Source organism: Carassius gibelio, chromosome A24 (assembly GCF_023724105.1).
Source record: "Carassius gibelio isolate Cgi1373 ecotype wild population from Czech Republic chromosome A24, carGib1.2-hapl.c, whole genome shotgun sequence".
Taxonomy (NCBI): Eukaryota; Metazoa; Chordata; class Actinopteri; order Cypriniformes; family Cyprinidae; genus Carassius; species Carassius gibelio.
The window spans coordinates 16,355,177-16,377,765 of NC_068394.1; the positions used below are offsets into that span (position 1 = coordinate 16,355,177).

At 45.8% G+C, this 22,589-nt stretch overlaps 1 pseudogene; it reads left to right on the forward strand.

Moving 5' to 3' along the window:
• LOC127946116 (phenylalanine--tRNA ligase, mitochondrial-like) overlaps positions 1–22,589 on the forward strand; it is a 140,625-nt pseudogene that overhangs the window by 40,604 nt on the left and 77,432 nt on the right.

Here is a 22,589-nt window from a genome sequence, read left to right on the forward strand (position 1 = left end):
GACGTCTAGAAAACATTGGATTATGGTTGCCATACCTGACGACTAAACATCAGTTTTTGATGTCAGTGTGACATTGGCTTGAGACGTTGGCTCGACGTTGGATTTTGGTTAGTTAATGCCACAACCAAAACTAACTACAGATCAACGTCAAATGATGTTTTAATTTGACGTTGTTTGGACGTTGCCATTAGGACGTCTAGAAAACGTTGGATTTTGGTTGCCATACCTGACGACTTAGTATCAGTATTTGATGTCAATGTGACGTTGGCTTGAGACGTTGGCTCGACGTTGGGTTTAGGTTAGTTAATGTCACAACCTAAAACAAACTACAGATCAACGTCAAATGATGTTTTAATTTGACGTTGTTTGGACGTTGCCATTATGACGTCTAGGTAACGTTGGATTTTGGTTGCCATACCTGACGACTAAATATCAGTATTCGATGTCAATGTGACGTTGGCTTGAAACGTTGGCTAGACGTTGGATTTTGGTTATTTTATAACACAACCTAAAAACAACCTAATATCATCGTCAGATGATGTTGGTCTTGGACGTCAATTTAACGTTGTCATTAGACGTTGGCTTGACATTGAATTTTGGTTACCTGACGTCGCGACCTAAATCTAATCTAATATTAACGTCATATGACGTTGTGTGCCTGCTGGGTTTGTGATTCGCTAAGCACCTTGTGCACATTGTCCGGAAATGTCACGCCCCCTTACCATTACAAGTAGTTGTATGTTCCCAGGGGCGGGGTTAATGTAAACATTGTGGCTAGTTTGCTGGTCCCTACAATTCTTTCTTTTTTTTTTTTTTTTTTCGTAGTCCTTAAACAGCTATTTCTTTCAAGGACAATATCTCCCTTTGCATTGAACTTTCAGCTTCATATACACTGTTTATGCTCTAACAGCAACATTATGCACTAACTAAAGTTATGGAAGTGGAATCATAATCAAACACCCCTTTGAAAACAACACGTTGTACTAAAGTGCTACAGTCAAGAAAAAAATAAAAATATATATAAAAAAAACGTAAATAGCAGATTGATATAGAATTAGCAAAGAACAAACTTATAAAGCATTATAAAACATGCAAATAAAAGCCCTATATATGCCCAAAACATATTGTCTTGCTATTAGACACATAAAACTGTTTTTAATCTAGATTTAAATGTGACCAGTGTGAAAGAAGACTTTCACACTGCAAGGTGTATATGGTTTACAACTGTTTCTACTTGTGTTTGTAACATTTGTGTTTATAACAATCCATAAGCCTGCTAAAATCCAGCCAAAATTCACAATCAAATTTCAGTCAGGTGTTTTCTATTCCCAAAACTATCCTAAAACTAACATTCTGCAACATCTAACCATTAAAATATTTTTTTTTTTTTTTTGAAATATGTATTATTATTTAATCCCTATATTATTACTCTAATTAAATCAGTGTAATACTATTGAATTGCAAAGTATTTCATAATAAAAAATAGAAGATGAAAACACATAATCATTATCACGAGTGCATCAGATTATGATATAATTACAATGCAACTTTATAATTGCGCTAAGCCGTGTCAGGTTCTCAGGCATTGATATCATTATTTAAAAACACATTTTCATATAATCACCAATGGCCGTGTGTGTACCTGCTGCTAATGCTTTGACGGTCACACTGAAGGCCTTCTTTTCATTCTAGTCGTAGGCGGTGATTTTTGTATTCTGTCTCACACATCACTGCTGCTTTCATTACACACGGGGCTGACCCTCAGACCGGGGAGATCCTGATGCTGCGTCCGTGGCCTCCAATCTCCTCTGGGCTTTTCCCATGACCGCATCTCCTCGGCAAATCTATGATACTCTAAGACACGGGAAAGGGACAACTTCCTATTATCATCTCTATTAATAAAACACTTGCTACAAAGTTATTTGTCATCAACCATATGATTAGAGCATTCAATAATGCATGAAAGCGCCACCCCTTTTCTTCATCTCTGTTTTTCTGACCGGTGATTCTCCAGGTTGATTTGTTCAGCTCTGTTATTGAGCACATATATAAAGATATAGTATACAGCACCCGACCTGTGTTAGTGGTGAAGATAAATCTGAATAAGCTAAAGATATGAAAAAGATATGCAGTATTTATTTGTATTTTTGGTCCCACTTTATATTAGGTGGCCTTTTAACTACTATGTACTTACATAAAAAAAAAATAAGTACAATGTACTTATTGTGTTCATATTGTATTGTAAAACACTTTTGCTGCTATTGAGGTGGGATAGGGGTAAGGTTAGGAAGAGGGTTGGAGGTATGGGTAAGTTTATGGGTGGGTTAAGGTGTAAAGTATGGGTCAACAGTGTAATTATAAACGTAATTACAGAAATTAAATACAGATGTAATTACATGTAGTTTTTTTTAAATATAAGTACAATGTAAAAACATGTATGTACACAATAAGTACATTGTACTAAATAATTAATTAAAATATAAGTACATAGTAGTTAAGGCCAATTAATATAAAGTGGATCCGTATTTTTAATTTTTAAGAATAACACAATAAACATAATTTCTGAATTTATTTATTTACTTATTTAGTTTGTAACAAAATTTGAATCCGCTCTTGTTACACGTTAAATGTAGTTATACAACAGTACTGAAAGTAAATTATGCACAATTAAAAAAACAGCTAACTCTAAAACAAAACCTGAACCTTAACCTCCTGCAAGCAAATTTTGCCATTTTAATTTTACTCAGGATTATGTGTGTAATTACACTGCAACAAGGACAGATTAAAAAAGTGACTTTATTTTATTCATACATTTGTATATAGTTATTTATTCAGTCCTACTTAAATGATATCATAGGATGTGCTTAAAAAAATGGTATTAGAAATCAAGAATTCAATTTTTATTTTTTTTTTATTTTTTTTTTATTTTTTTTTAGCGGGTGTATTCCAGTAGTTGCATTGCAATGGTTGTTGGTGTTTTTGCCATAAAGTATAGCTATCATGGTACTATTTTGCCAGAATCCAAGTGATATTTTCCCAATTCCATCCATGTAAAATTTTAATTTCCAACAACTTTCAAACCCTTTCACTCTCGGGTAATATTTAACTGTCCATATATCGACACTAAGTAACAAAAGCACTTCATTATGAAGCCAGCCACAGTAGTTAATAACCTATAGTGTTAATATATGATAATGGTTCAGTAAGGAGCAGCGTGAGCAAATATTCCCCCTTCAAAATCCATTTTAATTTCACTATGCAAATGTAATTTTGTGTTCATAACAGAGTAAATGAGGCTCTCTGTCTCTGCTTGGACTGCATGTGTCTGTTTTCACCTAATGGTAATTTAAGCTACATACCTGATGATTAGGTTTTGTAATCTGTTTTTCTTTCTATCAGCGTGAAATTAATGGCTCTCAAAATCGGACTGCTTCACATGCCACGTTTTTACATCGCAATATCTTATACTTTTTGTGAAATGCTAAAACAATGGAGAGTATTAGCCAATTAGTTTACAGTTGCAACAATGAGAGGACAAGATTGGTGTATTTTTAGAGCGTTTTGGTTCAACATCTCCAAATTGAGACTCGTTCATTAGCAGCAGGGAGTCTTCATCTTTAAGTGCTCTCCTCCTCTGTTTGGTCTGTCTGACTCGGCAGCGGAAGATAAATAGTGCGGCTTGTTAGTCGGGTTAATGATTAAAAGCATTTGCACTGTGATTATTGAAGTGGAAAGAAGGATTAAAACAAACAGCTGTGTGAAAAAGTCAAAATACACCAGAGAGGATTAAAAAACACGGTCATTCGAGAGAGTCCGTCAGCTCAAATTAACTTTTCTTTTTCCAAACACAGATCGCAGGTAAAATGTCAAGTGTATATTTTATACCAGGAATGAAAATTTAAAAAAAAAAAGGTAAAAATGGGTGACATTTTTTAGTCATCTAGCGAATGCTATTGAGTGCTATAGGAATGTAATTTTTTTTTACATTACAACCACTTTGCCATGGGTTTAACGTAAAACCCCATGAAATAACTTTCTTTGCTTTGTTGACATTTTCATATTGAAGCGGGAAGTTTGGACACATCACTCATCAAAGGACACATCAAAGGGCTTGTTTATTTTATTTAAAAACCTTTCCATCATAGTCATGAATCTTAATTTCCCAATTCCTAATGCGAATCATGGTTTATTTGCTTTCTTTAAGAAGTAAATGAGCATATTAGGTGATTTCAAAGCTAACAGACATATACCATACCATATCAACTTTATTTGTTAAGCACTTGACAACAACCACAGTATACCAAAGTGCTGTACAGAAAAATAAATATTCTATATATAATATATATAATATATAATATATAATATTCTAAAAGTGATTTTGATTTATCGTGGCTCTTTTACGCGACTTGAAGTCTGTGGAAATCTGTGTTATCCCTGCATGTTTGAAGTGGCATTTTCATTTGGAGTGAGCTATATTTAGAGTCTGCTATGAACAATCATTTTTTTTAGAAGTCAAGAAAGGTAGGATTCAATTAGGGTACTACACACCATATTACAGTCACTGGCTCTTGTGAAACTCTGAAAGCATTTCAGTGACGTGATCAAACTTGTTTTTCTCCAGTTAAAGACACAAAGTTTGGCCACACATTAGAATTTCACATCACTTTGACTATATTTACAGACCTTTCAAAGCATAGTATTGATTGCTTTTTTGTTCAACAAATATATGTTTTCAACATTAAAGAGCCACACAGATGGGAAATCAAAAATGACCTGTATTACAGTGTATGATGTAGCTGTCCATCAGTGTAAACAATGTGCAAAGTAATTAAACCAAAAAGTACACGATTTATAAAGTTATTGGCTTCTAAAGTAAGGAGTCGACTCTGAATCACTGAAACGAGTCGTTATAGATTTCTAATCTTTTGCCCATCTCTATGTACGTCACTAGGAACACTTTGCATAATAACCACACCCCCGCTCTGAACACGCTATTCAGATTCAAACTGAAGCGCGCGGCTTGAATACACACACACAGAAGAAAAAGCAGCGAGACTGTTCAAGTTCCCTTTCGATACTTCACTCATACTGCGTATGGGGAAAAGCTCCTTTTTTCCTCGATACTGAAGCCTTTTTTCAATAACGCAGTGCAACTGCACTGCCATTGGTTTAATCTGTAAACTTTTTTAAACCAATGACAGCGCTGCGTAGCTGCGCGAGCCTGTGGCGATGCAGCGCGCCAAAGCCCGCCAGAATGGGCGGGGCGAATGGCTATATAAGCAGGCAATCGCCAGAGGAAATCAGATCTTACTCCTTCAGCGACGACTTCACTTCGTTGGATCTCTGCTGAACGCCTTCGCCTGGAACGAGCTCTCGCCGTCGAAGAGGCACCGCAGCGGACCAGCTGAGACCGCCGACCGCCTGCAGCGCCGGCGTACTCGCAGACAGCCGCTCTCAGCGCCGATCTCGGGCCGCCCGCTTCCCGCTTCCGGCCGCTTCTCAGCGATCTCCTGCCGCCATCCGGCGATCCTAAAAGAGCTTTTTCCAGCGGTTTTCACCGCTCTAAAAGAGCGTTTCTAACGCCGTTTTAACGGCGACGGCCATGCCGCGCCACAGCTGTGGCACATGCAGAGCCCCTCTGCATGAGGACGACGGCCATGGTGAGTGTGTTTTCTGCCTGGGTAAACCCCATGCTGAGGCTGCACTCACTGAGACTTCATGCTGCTTTTGTGAAAGCATGAGTCTCGCCTCTCTGCGCTCGCGGATTGCTTTCTTTAATGAAAGTAATCCCGCCCCTCGCGCCCTCCCGTCTTTTTCCTCCCGCGAGCCGGCCAGGAAAAGACAGCGGGGAAGAGGGGCCCAGCGCCCGGATTTGGGTGAGCTCACGCCGGCTCAGCGCCCGCGTGCCTCACCCTCTCCAATGAGAGAGCCGTCCCCTGTCCTCTTCTCACGCCCAGAGCAGCGTCCCTCGGCTGAAGCGAGCGACCTCGTCTCTTTTGGCGGATCGGAGGACGAGCCGCTTGACGACTCCATGTCACTCGCGGCTTCTGAAACGGAGGACTGGGCCGGCGATTCTGACCCCGCCCACCTGCCGTCACTGGAGCCCATCGACGCCAGAGCTGGGATGGATGCCGAGCTTCTCCGCATCCTCTCCAAGGCTGTTGAGGAACTCCATTTGGAGTGGGCCCCCCCTGAAGAGCCGACACGCAGCAGGCTGGACGAGTGGTACCTGCCAGGACGCCGCCAGGCCCCCCGCCAGCGACCTGCCCCATTCTTCCCTGAGGTTCATGACGAGCTGACAAAGTCGTGGCGCGCCCCCTACTCGGCCCGCCTACGCACTTCCTCTGCAGCTCTCAGCTCAGTAGATGGCTCTCAGGAGAAGGGCTATGAGCAATTGCCGCCCCTGGATGAGGCCGTGGCTGCTCACCTCTGTCCCCCCGCGGCTGTGGGGTGGAAAAATAAGAGAGCCCTTCCTTCCAAGCCCTGCAGGACGACCTCTGCCATGGCTGGCAGGGCCTACACTTCTGCGGGCCAAGCCGCTTCATCTCTGCACACCATGGCCATATTGCAGGTGTTCCAGGCAAAGCTTCTCCGTTCCCTGGATGAGTCTAGCTCTAGAGAACCTGCTTTCCGTGACCTCCGCAGCGCCACTGATTTGGCTCTGCGTGCCACGAAAGCCACGGCCCAGGCCATCGGACGATCCATGGCCAACCTGGTTGTGCTGGAGCGCCACCTCTGGCTCAACCTAACAGAGATTAAGGAGAGCGACAAAGTGGCCTTTCTCGATGCCCCAGTCTCTCCATGCGGCCTCTTCGGACCAGCGGTAGAAGGGTTTACAGAACGCTTCACTGCAGCACAGAAGTCGTCCCAAGCCATGCGACACTTCCTGCCCAAGCGCTCCACCTCTGCCCCGAGTCGCCCCAGGACTGCGCCGACTCAGCACCAGAGCAAACCTGCCCCTTCTACCCCCCAGGCGGCACCCCCTAAGGAGCAGCACCCAGCTCGCCCCACTAGGCGCGCTAAACCGCCTAGACGTCAGGGCCCCCGGCAAAGGATTGTGCTGGACCCGACGCCCTCTAAATCCTCCTGATCGTTGGGGAAGAAAGAGGAAGGGGCAAAGTCCCGCTGCGGCCGGACCACCCCAGAAGCTCTCTCGCCTGTCTGCTGTGCGACCTGGGCCCACTGTTGTTGCGTCCACGCAAAGCGCCGTTGTTATGGCGAACACAATAAATATTTCACATTTTCAAAAAGAGAGCACTTTTCCTCTTCCACACTCGTCGGTGTTCAGGCCCCTGATCAGCGGTCTGCCATCCGACACTATCCAGCCCCTTGTCACGCGGGCCGAGGCCTGGCAGGCCATCCCCGGAGTGTCCAAGTGGGTGTTGGGGATAATAAAACACGGATACTCACTGCAGTTCGCCCGAAGACCCCCGCGTTTTCGCGGAGTGATTCCCACCTCGGTAGAGCCGGACGATGCTCAGGTCCTCCGCACCGAAGTGATGACGCTGTTAAGGAAGGGAGCCATAGAGATAGTTCCTCCCTCAGACAGCGGGTCGGGGTTCTACAGCCGTTATTTCCTTGTCCCCAAGAAAGATGGCGGTCTCAGACCCATCTTAGACCTCAGACACCTGAACCTTTCCCTCATGAAACGGAAGTTCAGGATGTTGACACTGAAGCTGATCCTCACGCAGATTTGCCCCGAGGACTGGTTCTTCTCGCTGGACCTGAAAGATGCTTACTTTCACATCCAGATAGCCCCCCATCACAGACGATTCTTGAGGTTCGCGTTCGAGGGTGTGGCTTACCAATATACAGTCCTTCCCTTTGGGCTGTCTCTAGCTCCCCGCACTTTCACGAAGTGCATGAACGAGGCGCTCTCCCCTCTGAGACAGATGGGAATTCGCATTCTGAACTATCTCGACGACTGGCTCATTCTAGCCCAGTCACGAACCGAGCTAGACCACAACAGATCCATGCTCCTGAGCCACTTACAGTGCCTAGGACTCAGGGTCAATTTCGCCAAGAGCTCACTGCTCCCCAGCCAACGTATTACGTTCCTGGGAGCAGTTTTCGACTCCGTCAATATGAGGGCGTCATATCACCAGAGCGCGCTCTTGTACTTCAGCAGCTCGCGGCCTCTGTCAAGAACAAAGCCTGTTTCCCTCTGAAAGCCATCTTCATATCAACTGCCTCGAGATGCTGGCAGTAGAACGAGCCCTTCAATCCTTTCAGGCAATCTTGGAAGGGCGCCACATCCTAGTCCAGTCGGACAGCATGACAGTGGTGTCCTACATAAATCACCAAGGCGGCCTTTCGTCCAGCCGCCTCTGCGCACTGGCAAAGCGCCTCTTGGAATGGGCATTACCCAGGTTGCGATCGCTCAAGGCGACACACATACCTGGCAAGACGAATCTGGGAGCAGACATGCTTTCACGGAGCAATGTCCCCTCGGACGAGTGGATGCTCCATCCCCAGACAGTTCTCAAAATCTGGGAGATTTTCGGGAAGGCAGAGGTCGACCTCTTCGCCTCAGAAAGCAACTCTCATTGCCCAACTTATTTTTCAAAGGAAACAGATGCACTGGCCCACAACTGGCCCAGCCTCCTTCTTTATGCTTTTCCCCCGATTGCTCTGATCCCTCAGGTCATCAGACGAGTCAGGGAAGACAGACACAGAGTCCTCCTAGTGGCCCCACTCTGGAGGACCCAAGTTTGGTCCTCGGAGCTTTTCAGGCTTTCCATGAAAGCCCCATGGCCGATCCCCCTGAGGCGGGACCTCCTCTCTCAGGCAAACAGGACAATCTGGCATCCACAGCCAGAACTCTGGGCTCTGCATGTATGGTCCCTCGATGGGAGCCTCTGAGCCTCCCCGGGGACGTACTACACACCATTGCTCAGGCAAGAGCCCCGTCTACAAGACGCCTCTATGCCCAAAAATGGTCAGTCTTTGTTGACTGGTGCTTAGCACAAAACAAAGACCCTGTTGAGTGTGATGTATCTCCGATACTGTCATTTCTCCAGGAGCGTCTAGAAAAGGGTCTCACCCCTTCCACACTCAAAGTGTACGTAGCAGCCATTGCAGCATTTCATGCTCCTATTGCTGGCCAATCAGTGGGTCGACACAGCCTCATTGTGCGTTTCCTGAGAGGTGCTAGGCGGTTGAAGCCCCCACGCCCTCTTACCGTTCCCACTTGGGACCTTCACACGGTCCTTGGAGCACTCAAAGGACCTCCCTTTGAACCGCTGCGGTCAGCTGACCTTCGGCCCCTAACGCTCAAAACCGCTCTGCTACTTGCTCTAGCATCGGTCAAGCGTGTTGGCGATTTGCAGGCCCTCTCGGTGAGCCCTGCATGCCTTGAGTTTGGGCCCAATGTTGGATAGTTGAAGCTATCGCTCTATGTTACTCCTCTATGGGCCTTGAGTGCCCCATAGGAGTTAGAGCCCACTCTACTAGAGGGATGGCCTCTTCATGGGCCTGGTCTAGTGGTGTCTCTATCAAGGACATCTGTGAGGCGGCCGGCTGGTCCTCGCCGTCCACTTTTGTCAGGTTCTATAACTTGGATATCCCGACCTTGCATGCTCGGGTTCTTTCGGTTTGATACGACAGCCTCTAGCAGACTCTGTCATCATACCACCTCCAGGGAGCTAGCTCCCTCTCAGCAGTGTAGCGTCAAGGGTTCGATGGCTCCGGCCCTCTCACTTATCCTCTGGACCCCAGGGTGTTCAAGTTAAGTCTTGTCGTTCCCTACCGTGGCACGGCGCGGTTGAATTCGTTCCCCATACGCAGTATGAGTGAAGTATCGAAAGGGAACGTACTCGGTTACGAACGTAACCTCGGTTCCCTGAGATACGGAACGAGTACTGCGTTATATGCCGTGCCACGAGGCTGCGGGTTCAGTGTCGTCGCTTCAGTCGTATGACCTGATTTCCTCTGGCGATTGCCTGCTTATATAGCCATTCGCCCCGCCCATTCTGGCGGGCTTTGGCGCGCTGCATCGCCACAGGCTCGCGCAGCTACGCAGCGCTGTCATTGGTTTAAAAAAGTTTACAGATTAAACCAATGGCAGTGCAGTTGCACTGCGTTATTGAAAAAAGGCTTCAGTATCGAGGAAAAAAGGAGCTTTTCCCCATATGCAGTACTCGTTCCGTATCTCAGGGAACCGAGGTTACGTTTGTAACCGAGTACGTTTTTTATTTTACTGTTTGCTTCGCGATGAGAGGAATAAGACATAATTCACCCCAAACAGATGCTAACGCATAGTTTACCGTGGAAGTGTGTGCGGAACAACCAATCAAACCTGACTATGTTTGTTGACCAATCAGAACACAGTATGCTACCGAAAGGTGGGGTTTAAGGAAACTGAATCTTTTGAACAGCTTCGCGCGAACCGTTTGGGGATCTCTGAGAATTGAGGTAATTTTAAAATGATATTTTGACAAAATGACAATGTTTTTTAACCTTGGATGGATTTAAACCTAATGTACAGGACTTATAAACAGTGATAGGAAGCTTAGAATTTTCATCTTACTGGCTCTTTAAGTATTTTTTGTGTTTAGTGTGTATATTTCCCATCTGCTACCTATCAATCTCAAATAATCATTCTTTCCATTATAACTTCAATTTCTCTTACATCAGTGTGTCTGTATAGGAAGTAAAGACTTGTGAGCATAGACGTTGCTTTCTAATAAAATACAGATTTGTGTTTAATGGGGGAATTATTATTATTTTTTTTGTGTGTGTGTGTGTCTTTGAGATAAAAGCTCGATTTTGTTTGTATATTTGATGCAGGTTGATTTTATCTTATTTTAGCATCTTATCGTATCATCTTATCTTATTTAAACTTGTCTTATTTTATCATCTTAATCTTAATCTTAAACTTAACCTTATTTCGATGCTGGTTTCTTTCCTACCAAAATATTTATGTTGTATCGTATCGTATCGTATCGTATCGTATCGTATCGTATCATATCTAATCTCATCTCATCTCATCTCATTTTATCCATTTTATCTTCTTAATCTTAATCTTAATTTGACGCTGGTTTCTTTTTTATGTTATATATACAGTATGAATGAATGAATGAATACATGCATGTTTTGTCATATATGTTATTTTCTAGTTACATATTTTGTAAAAAAAAATTAAAATATCTTGATCTTTGAAATAAAAGAACGTGCTGTACTAGATAAAGATGCAGTAGTTTTTAGAGTAGCTTTTTTTTTCTTTTTTTTCTTTTCTTTTTTTGTCTGCAGTCCAAAAGCCCATTTGTTTATTTGTTTCTTTGTTCTAATTTATTTACTTATGTATTTATTTGATGTTGTTTTTTTTTCTTCTACCAAATATATAGGATGTATAATATGCCATATAAACACGTTTTAGAATCAATCGCTTTATACATGACTTCATATAAGTTTAGATTTTATACCTATAAATATTATCAACTCTACTAACTAACTTTGCAACTTTTACTTTCACTTATATAGCAAGCTGTTTTCTTAAAGTTTCCCTCTTTCAAGGAAATATCATTTTATCTCATGTAAATGTGCTTAAAGTCTTCATCTTGTTCATTCTTTTAATTTTGGGTAGTGAATCACACCTATTCTCTCACGAGAAGTGAGAGTTTCAAGGCATGTGATTGGCTGTTTATTACTGATATCACACTTTCATGTGCACATGCTCCATTAACTCAAGATCAAGACAGAGAAAGTTGATGATCAGCTTCATCCAACAAACTCGGACTGGACTGGTTTGGTTTTGTCAACTCAAAACTAATCCTGTAACCTTGAGTTTGTTCAGCCACCATCATGAAACAGGCCCCTGTTGAGGGGTGACTAGTGCAAAACAACATCAGCATCAGAAAAAAAAGTGCTGAGAGACTAAAGAATCAAGGGAAAATCTAGAAGTAAACTGATTAAACTGAGTAATTGGCAAAAAAGTTGGGACGGGGTGATGAAAGGGCGAAAAGTGAGTAATAGGGAAGAGACAACGGAAGATATGAAGGAGTTTTGGAACGATGTAGGAGAAAGGATGAGAGAGATGTAGGAAGAGAATGTGGGATTGGCAAAGCTGTGAGTCAAAGCTTCCAAGACAGTTAGCCCCGCTGATGTCATCAGGAGGCGAATTCCGTCAAACGCAGGCCATGCTCGAGGTCCCCGCCCCCGTGCTCCGATTGGCTACGAGTGCATCTGACATCATCGACTCAAGAAGGGAGCTGTGGCATTTATCTGAGGTCATTCAGATTCAGAGGCTGACTTCTCTGGTGTTCACGATGTGTGTGTTGGCACCCATCCTCTCAGCCTCCGCTTCACTGTTAGCCATGTCACAATGCTTTACACCTCTCTTTTATCTCCCTGGATGTGCTCGTGATTTCCACCAACAGACGAGTGATAGCAATCAGCGCGACCATCAATCCAAAGCTCAGCGCCGCAGCGACTCTAGTGGAGTCTTCCTTCCCTCAACATCATCATCCATGTAATTAGATGTGCTTGCTAAAGCAGGCATCAGTGCAACTATTGCTCATACAGCATTCATGTCACGCTACGAGCATGCTGTGGATGTGAATGATGCCTCAGAATGTGCAGAAGGCTTCCATTTTCATATAGCCATTGATGTAATGTACAAAAAAACTCAGAAACTGCTCAATTTTAAGAATGTAATTTATTGCTGTGATGCAAAGCTGCATTTTCAGCATCACAGTGTCTTTTCAGTGTCACATGATCCTTCAGAAATCATTACGATATGCTGATTTGCTGCTCAGGAAACATTTCTTATTTGTTTTCATAGCATGTAGCTTTACATTTCCCCAATTCACTGGGCTAGTATTGAAATCTATTCAAAATCCAAACGTATTTTAGTCGTCTGACCTAACAACTTGTTGCACAACAAATAACAGAAAATCACATGATGAAATTCAGTCAACAGTTAAAAGATTTATTTATTTATTTATTTTCACAGAATGTAAAGGGATAGTTTGCCCAAAAATGAAAATTAGTTTTATGCAAAATTTGGCATTTACTCACCCTCACCATTCCAAGATGTAGGCACTTTTTCTTCGTCAGTAGAACAGTATTTAACATGATTTTGAGAGTCAAAAAAGCATGTACATGAAAGACAAAATTAAAGGGATAGTTCACTCAAAAATGAAAATTATCCCATAATTTACTCACCCTCAGGCCATCCTCAGGTGTCTACGGCTTTATCTTTCAGATGAATACATTCAGAGTTTTATTAAAAAAATATCCTGGCTCTTCCAAGCTTTAAAACCGCAGTGAATGGAGCTCAAGATTTTGAAGCAAAATATATTGCATCCATTGATCATAAAAAGTTCTCCACATGGCTTCGGGTGGTTAATAAAGGCCTTCTGAAGCAAAGCAAAGTGATGCATTTCTGTAAGAAAAATATCCATATTTAAAGCTTTATTAACTGTAATCTCTAGTTTCTGCTAACTGTTACACAAGCGTTCACTAAAGAGTAGCATCTGGCAGATGATGTAGTGTAAACTCTGATGTGAATATGCTAGTCTCGCGAGAACCAATTCATTGATTCCTTAATAGGATCAAATACGGAAGTATTTTGACTCATTTCCAGTCTGAGTGACTGTCAGGTGTCCGAAAGTGAGTTTTTGATTGGGTAACTCATAGATCTGTGCTGCTCGAGTCACAAACTGTTTCAGATGGTTCAGTCCAAACTGAACTGGTCCAAAATAAGTTTAAGTTGACTAACCCTAACCCTAAACACCAAGAACGACCATTTAGCAACTCTACAACACCCAAGTATTTTGGCATATTTTTGCATGGGCAAACACCACTGGCATTTTCTTCAGAGAAATCGTGTATTTAAATCAAATTCAAGCTTGCACTAAAATCAGGTCATGCTTATTCAAGCTTAGAGACAATTAAAACAAGCAGTTTTCACACACACACACACACACACACACACACACACACACACACACACACACACATATATATATATATATATATATATATATATATATATATATATATATACATATATATACATATATATATATATATATATATATATATATATATATATATATATATATATATATATATATATACATACATACATACATACATATATATATATATATATATTTTGCAATTGGTTAAATTATTATTTGAAACAAAATTTTAAAGTCGGTGGTCTAGAGAGAGGTCATATTTGTTAAAGTCTCCACTTGGGAAAGGAAGGGAGAGTTGATTGATTTGTACTTGTGAAGGCAGATTTATTCCGGTTTTTGTCACGTATGGCTGAGCACTTTGACCCCTGAGCATTCCCTTCATTAACATATAAAGCACATTTCCCTCACATCGGAAAGAATGCCTCACTGGGTTAATAAGTGACGCGACAGAGAGAGAGAGAGAGAAGAGAGAGCGAGAGAGAGAGAGAGAGAGAGAGAGAGAGAAAGAGAGAGAGAGAGAGAGATAATGGAAAAGAGAAGAAAATTATGTTTGTTCCCCTCTTCCACTCACCATAGGTCATGTAAGGTTGCCAAGCAAATAAAAATTCATAATGACTATAATCACATCAGAAATAGCAGCACTACTTCCAGGACTGATCGCCGGAGAGCCACACAGCCTTGTCGCTGACTGCAGCGCTGACTGTGGATCTTAAATAATAATAATAAAAAACTTTTCATCTCTGGATTACTCCTCTTCTCATGCTTGCTTTGTAATCTGTTCATTAATAAACATGGCATTGCTTATGGCAAATATTGTTGATTGCTTGTCACGGTTGGGTTTGGGAAAACACAAAGAGAGGGTAGATCCAAATGCAGGTAAGGGTTTTTATTTAAACAGAGGGGTAACTACAAAAATAAACAGTCATGAGAGACAAACGTAACCAAAAGAGGGAACCGGATGAAACGGGGAACTCGGAAGAATGAGAAGGTAGAGGAAGTCTCGGGGGAACGAGAGCATGAGACACATAGGGTAAGGACTCCATGATGACAACAGAGAAAGACAGCTCTATATAGGGAAACTAATGACAGAGTATTGTCAACACCTGTGCGATTCTAATTGGAGTGCAATTACTGTGAAGACACAACCAGACTAGCGGAATTAAAGTGCCTATGGTGAAGTGCCTAAGGGGAAGTGAGCTCACTAGGGAACACCCAGGAAAACAAAGACTGGCAGCTTGACATTACCCCCTCCCTACGGAGCAGCTACCAGATGCTCCACCTAAACCCAGGAAAACCCCAACAGAAAAAGAGGCAGGAGGGAGGTGGAACGGCGGCGGACCAGGGGGAGGGACGGAGGGACAGAAAACAGGGACAGGAGCAACCAGGAGAAATGGAAAGGTGCAACACAAAACAAGGAGTCCAGGAGGGAGGCGGACAGGTGGAAGCTCAGGGGGAGGGAAGGAGGGCCAGACTAAACTAAAAGGAACAGACAGAAACAGAACTCAAAAAACACAAAACATAAGTCCATGAAGGGCATGTTGAGGCGTCCACCAGGACGGAGCAGATGACCACCACATCTTTGTGGTCGAGGCCGGAGTCCACCAGGGCGGAGCGGAAGACCACCACGGCCTTGTGGTCAAAGTCAAAGCCCTCCAGGGCGGAGCGGAAGACCACCACGTCTTTGTGGTCGAGGCCGGAGTCCACCAGGGCGGAGCAGAAGACCACCACGTCCTCATGGTCACCGCCGGAGTCCCCCAGAGCGGAGCGGACGACCACCACGTCCTCGTGGTCACCGCCCGAGTCCCCCAGGGTGGAGCGGACGACCACCACGTCCTCGTGGTCACCGCCAGAGTCCCCCAGGGCGGAGTAGAAGACCACCACGGCCTTGTGGTCACCGCCTCGGGAACTGTATCGGGCACCGCCTCTGGAACAGCCTCGGGCACCGCCTCGGGAACTGTATCGGGCACCGCCTCGGGAACAGCATCGGGCACCGCCTCGGGAACTGCATCGGGCACCGCCTCGGGAACAGCCTCGGGCACCGCCTCGGGAACAGCCTCGGGCACCGCCTCGGGAACAGCATCGAGCACCGCCTCGGGAACAGCATCGGGCACCGCCTCGGGAACAGCATCGGGCACCGCCTCGGGAACTGCATCGGGCACCGCCTCGGGAACTGCATCGGGCACCGCCTCGGGAACTGCATCGGGCACCGCCTCGGGAACTGCATCGGGAACCGCATCGGGCACCGCCTCGGGAACAGCATCGAGCACCGCCTCGGGAACTGCATCGGGCACCGCCTCGGGAACTGCATCGGGCACCGCCTCGGGAACTGCATCGGGCACCGCCTCGGGAACTGCATCGGGCACCGCCTCGGGAACAACATCGGGCACCGCCTCGGGAACAACATCGAGCACCGCCTCGGGAACTGCATCGGGCACCGCCTCGGGAACAGCATCGGGCACCGCCTCGGGAACTGCATCGGGCACCGTCTCGGGAACTGCATCGGGCACCGCCTCGGGAACTGCATCGGGCACCGCCTCGGGAACTGCATCGGGCACCGCCTCGGGAACTGCATCGGGCACCGCCTCGGGAACAGCATCGGGCACCGCCTCGGGAACAGCATCGGTCACCGCCTCGGGAACAGCATCGGGCACCGCCTCGGGAACTGCATCGGGCACCGCCTCGGGAACAGCATCGGGCACCGCCTCGGGAACTGCATCGGGCACCGCCTCGGGAACAGCATCGAGCACCGCCTCGAGAACAGCATCGGGCACCGCCTCGGGAACTGCATCGGGCACCGCCTCGGGAACTGCATCGGGCACCGCCTCGGGAACAGCATCGAGCACCGCCTCGGGAACAGCATCGGGCACCGCCTCGGGAACTGCATCGGGCACCGTCTCGGGAACAGCATCGGGCACCGCCTCGGGAACAACATCGAGCACCGCCTCGGGAACTGCATCGGGCACCGCCTCAGGAACAGCATCGGGCACCGCCTCGGGAACTGCCTCGGGAACTGCATCGGGCACCGCCTCGGGAACTGCATCGGGCACCGCCTCGGGAACTGCATCGGGCACCGCCTCGGGAACTGCATCGGGCACCGCCTCGGGAACTGCATCGGGCACCGCCTCGGGAACAGCATCGAGCACCGCCTCGGGAACAGCATCGAGCACCGCCTCGGGAACTGCATCGGGCACCGCCTCGGGAACAACATCGGGCACCGCCTCGGGAACTGCATCGGGCACCGCTATGGGAACAGCATCGGGCACCGCCTCGGGAACTGCATCGGGCACCGCCTCGGGAACAGCATCGGGCACCGCCTCGGGAACTGCATCGGGCACCGCCTCGGGAACTGCATCGGGCACCGCCTCGGGAACAACATCGAGCACCGCCTCGGGAACCGCATCGGGCACCGCCTCGGGAACAACATCGAGCACCGCCTCGGGAACAGCATCGAGCACCGCCTCGGGAACTGCATCGGGCACCGCCTCGGGAACAGCATCGGGCACCGCCTCGGGAACTGCATCGGGCACCGCCTCGGGAACTGCATCGGGCACCGCCTCGGGAACAACATCGAGCACCGCCTCGGGAACTGCATCGGGCACCGCCTCGGGAACTGCATCGGGCACCGCCTCGGGAACTGCATCGGGCACCGCCTCGGGAACAGCATCGGGCACCGCCTCGGGAACTGCATCGGGCACCGCCTCGGGAACAGCATCGAGCACCGCCTCGGGAACAACATCGAGCACCGCCTCGGGAACTGCATCGGGCACCGCCTCGGGAACTGCATCGGGCACCGCCTCGGGAACTGCATCGGGCACCGCCTCGGGAACAGCATCGGGCACCGCCTCGGGAACTGCATCGGGCACCGCCTCGGGAACAGCATCGAGCACCGCCTCGGGAACAGCATCGGGCACCGCCTCGGGAACTGCATCGGGCACCGCCTCGGGAACTGCCTCGGGCACCGCCTCGGGAACTGCCTCGGGCACCGCCTCGGGAACAGCATCGGGCACCGCCTCGGGAACTGCATCAGGCACCGCCTCGGGAACAGCCTCGGCCTCCGGAGCAGCAGCGGGCACCGCATCGGGAACGACCTCGGCCACCGCCCCGGCCTCCGGAACAGCAACGGGAACCGCATCGGGAACGGCTTCGGCCACCGCCTCGGCCTCCGGAACAGCAGCGGGCACCGCCTCGGCCTCCAGAACAGCAACGGGAACCGCATCGGGAACGGCCTCGGCCACCGCCTCGGCCTCCGGAACAGCAGCGGGTACCGCCTCGGCCTCCAGAACCGCAGCGGGCACCACATCGGGAACAGCATCGGGCATTGCCTCGGCCTCTCGAACAGCATCGAGCACCTTCTCGGGAACAGCCTCGGCCTCGGAAACAGCATCGGGCACCGCCTCGGGAACTGCATCGGGCACCGCCTCGGAGACTGCATCGGGCACCGTCTCGGCCTCCGGAACAGCAGCGGGCACCGCATCGGGAACAGCCGCGGCCACCGCCTCCGGAACAGCAGCGGGCACCGCATCGGGAATGGCCTCATGGACGGCAGCCGCCCGCTCGGGAACGTTCTCCGGGTCCTGAGGAACAGTAGCTGCCTGTCTCCTCCTCCGCCCTCTACGATGGAGAGTCGGTGGCGTTGAGTCGGCCATCTTGTGCTGTGGTGCTGGGCTGGCGGCCATCTTGAGCTGTGGCGCTAGGCTGGCGGCCATCTTGGGCTGTGGGGCTGGGCTGGTGGCCATCTTGGGTTGTGGGGCTGAGCTGGCAGCCTTGTCTGGAAACTCTGGTGTGGTTGTTGCATCCCACTGAGCACGATGGTGCAGGTAATTGGTAAACCCCCAAAAGTCCAGGATCTCTAACCCCTTCATCTCCCATTGAGGTAAAGGATCATCCAGGCAATTATTAAACCAATCCTTTAGTGCTGCATCATTGTAACCTAACCCGACTGCCAAAGTCCAAAACAATTGCGCCAGGCCACCCACCTCCCTTCCCTCTTGATGAAGGGTGGTTAAGTTCCGGAATCTCCCCCTCCGTTCCTCCATGGTGGCTGGGGAACCGATTCGAAATCTCACACCGCTGGATCTAGGCATGATGGAGTCCTTCTGTCACGGTTGGGTTTGGGAAAACACAAAGAGAGGGTAGATCCAAATGCAGGTAAGGGTTTTTATTTAAACAGAGGGGTAACTACAAAAATAAACAGTCATGAGAGACAAACGTAACCAAAAGAGGGAACCGGATGAAACGGGGAACTCGGAAGAATGAGAAGGTAGAGGAAGTCTCGGGGGAACGAGAGCATGAGACACATAGGGTAAGGACTCCATGATGACAACAGAGAAAGACAGCTCTATATAGGGAAACTAATGACAGAGTATTGTCAACACCTGTGCGATTCTAATTGGAGTGCAATTACTGTGAAGACACAACCAGACTAGCGGAATTAAAGTGCCTATGGTGAAGTGCCTAAGGGGAAGTGAGCTCACTAGGGAACACCCAGGAAAACAAAGACTGGCAGCGTGACATTGCTTGAAATTTGAAATTATTTGCTAAATGCATACATGTAAAACACAATTAGATGCACTTAATGCTGTCGTATGAGTTGAAGTCAGCGTGAAACGTTATTCGCAGTTACTCTAAAAAGATAATTAATTACGAACTACAAATTACAAATTGTACCACATTACTTCTTACTAATTACTTTCTGAATCCCAAATCAGCCTCGACCAGTTGATCGATACAAGGATAGACATGAAACTGCTCTTTAATTCTCCCTTAAATTAAAAATACAAAATTGCATTAATTATTTTTGAACTGACCAAGTATTCAAAGAGAGAAGGTTACATTAAAAACATGGTTCAAGGGAAAAGTAATTAATTCTTTAGTAATGCGTTATACCCAACACTGTTAGCATGCAATTTTAACTCATTCTATTGTATATGACTTCATCTAATGTTTGAATGAGTGAATCTGAATATTCATTGACAAGCAATATATTTGGGAATTGATTGGCTGGTGAAAAATAAGTGTAAAATGGAGAGGAGCCAAAGTAGAGGTGATGGTTATTGTGTTTTCAGGAAAGATTATGGAGCATTTTAGTTTTTATTTGGAATAACATGAACCGATGAATCATGCACAGTATAATCAAAAACGTTCCTTGAAAGGTGGGTTTAGCTTTCAGGTTGACTTTAAGGGTTTTATATTTATATGCTGCAACACAACAGAAGAACGTCAAGGATTTGGATTTGCGTGGATTTGTTTTGACTAGTTGCATTCATCCTTGTTGAAGCATTTGTCTTCTCATGACAGAATATCTCACTCTGAGGAGCAACTAATAAAATGAGTAGGTTTAACACTCAGTTGTTCTGTTCTTCTGCAGCTGGTGTTGGGAATAAGATTGCCTGGGCGTTTGGTCTAGGGCTGGAGAGGCTGGCCATGGTTCTGTTCGGCATCCCTGATATCTGACTTTTCTGCTGCGAGAATGAAGCAGTTCCACCTATCTATCAGCCCGTCACCTTCCAGGTAAGGTTTACAGCCTTTCTCTAAAATAAAGATCTCACCTAGTAACTATGAGGGCCGTTCACAATAACTATAACATTTTAATAATAATTATTCTACTGTACCGGTCAAAAAGTTCATTAGTTTTATGTTATTGTTTTTATTTTTATTTTTTTGTAGTTTCTTTTAAGCATCTTCTGCTCACCAAGGCTGCATTTATTTGATCAAAAATACAGAGAAAACAGTCATATTTCATTATTATTACAAATTAAGATGACTGTTCTTTTTTTTAATGTATTTTTCTTTTTCTTCTCTTTTTTTCTTAGTCTGTGATGGCAAAGATCATGTCACATGATCCTACAGAAATCATTCTAATATATTGGGAAACTGTGAAACGCTACTATTCAATTTATTTGTTTGGTTGATATTTATTTATTTATTTAAAGTGACAGAAAAAAATTATAATAATAATAAAACATTTATAATGTTACAAAACAATTATATATTTCAAAAAAAGAAAGAAAGTATGTCCAGGTTTTCACATAATAATAAATATCAAAAACATCTTACATCTCTAGTCTCAGTTATTGTGCGGTATGTACTTATTAAAGTAATTACAATAACTATGTAATAACTAGGTACTAACCCTGAACCTACACCTAAACCTAACCCTATCCCATGTAGTTACCTTGTGTTACCAGAACTTTCTTAGATAAATACACTGTAAGTACACTATAAGTACATGTTAGTACACGTACTGTAAAATAAAGTGCAACCAAAACATTTGTTGGTTGACTTCCTAAAGAGTGTTATCACTACAATTCAGTTTCGCTTTCAATATATCACTCTGTTTGACCAAGAAACCTGAGATATCATCTTCTGATTCAGCCTGTGTCAAGAGTTTGGGTGCAAGGCTATCAGTTTCATTCTGATCATTCATGTTTAATTCACCAGCATATAAAAGGATCCAGGCTCAGCTGAGCAGATCTCAACAGGTTCATCATTTTTCCCAGTGTGCATTTCTCTTGTGATGTCACTAAAGTCTGCAGTGCCGATGCATCAAATTCATATTCTGCTCCTCTCTATCTGCATCGACCTCTGAATCAAAACAGCTGTTCTGAAAAAAACATCTGAATCAATGTGATGATGATTTGTTTTTGTACCACTTAGGTGCAACCAGTATGAAAAAAGAATGTGTGCATGTTGTTTCCAAAATCAGCCATCTAGATAGATGTTGAGCTGGGAATAATGCTGTTTCTAAGTATGTGGAACTTCTAATAAACCAGCAGAAAGATAAGGCATGCAGTTGCTGGTAAAATGAGAATCCCATTAAACCTGGTTTTCCAGATGATCAGGCAATTGCTGCGCCATTTTCATCAGGTGTTAATGTGCGTGATTGAATGTAAGTTTATTTAATCATTCCTGATTATAGGTCAGCTATGTTAAATTCGTTGTTGTGTTTAAATACTCAACTTGTGTAATCGAACTTTACATTGTTTATAATGTTGTTATATTTAAGATATACCGTGATTCAAATGTGTATGCTCACTACCGTTAATGTTGATTAATGTATAATGTGACAGTAGAAAGTTGTTAGTTCCATTACACGTCTGTAATTTACATTTAGCAGATGTAAACTGATGTTTGTTTATTCTGTTTATTTCAGAAAGACCACATTTAACACTTTGTGGCCATAACTTGTACAATATCCAGTCTAATTGGAGCAATGTTGTGCCATCTGCTGTGAACCCTAAAATACTTCAGATAAAGAGTTGAACAGTGCCCTGTCTCCTGTCGCACTTCTTACCGGAGTCCCGTGGTGGATTAGCATCAACACCCCTACCGATCTATCAGTCCCGTTCATTTTGGTCCTTCGAGCCGGATGCTATATTCACTTCGGTGATATGGAGCAACAGAGCCTACTTCATTCCCCTGATACGACACACGGTGTTCGCACACAGGCGAGAGCACGTCAGCTTTCCACACGTCTGCAAGCTTATGATGTAGCTTTGCCGAAGTCTCTCATACCAGACCCTGTTCTTCACGAAACTTCATACCACCTACCAAGGATGGATTCTCCCGCAGCACAGTTCGACCTCAGTGGACAGGCTGAGCCAGTCTCGACTGTGGAGCAGCTGCCCATGGGTGATCTATCGCTGGTGCAGTATGGAGAAGTGT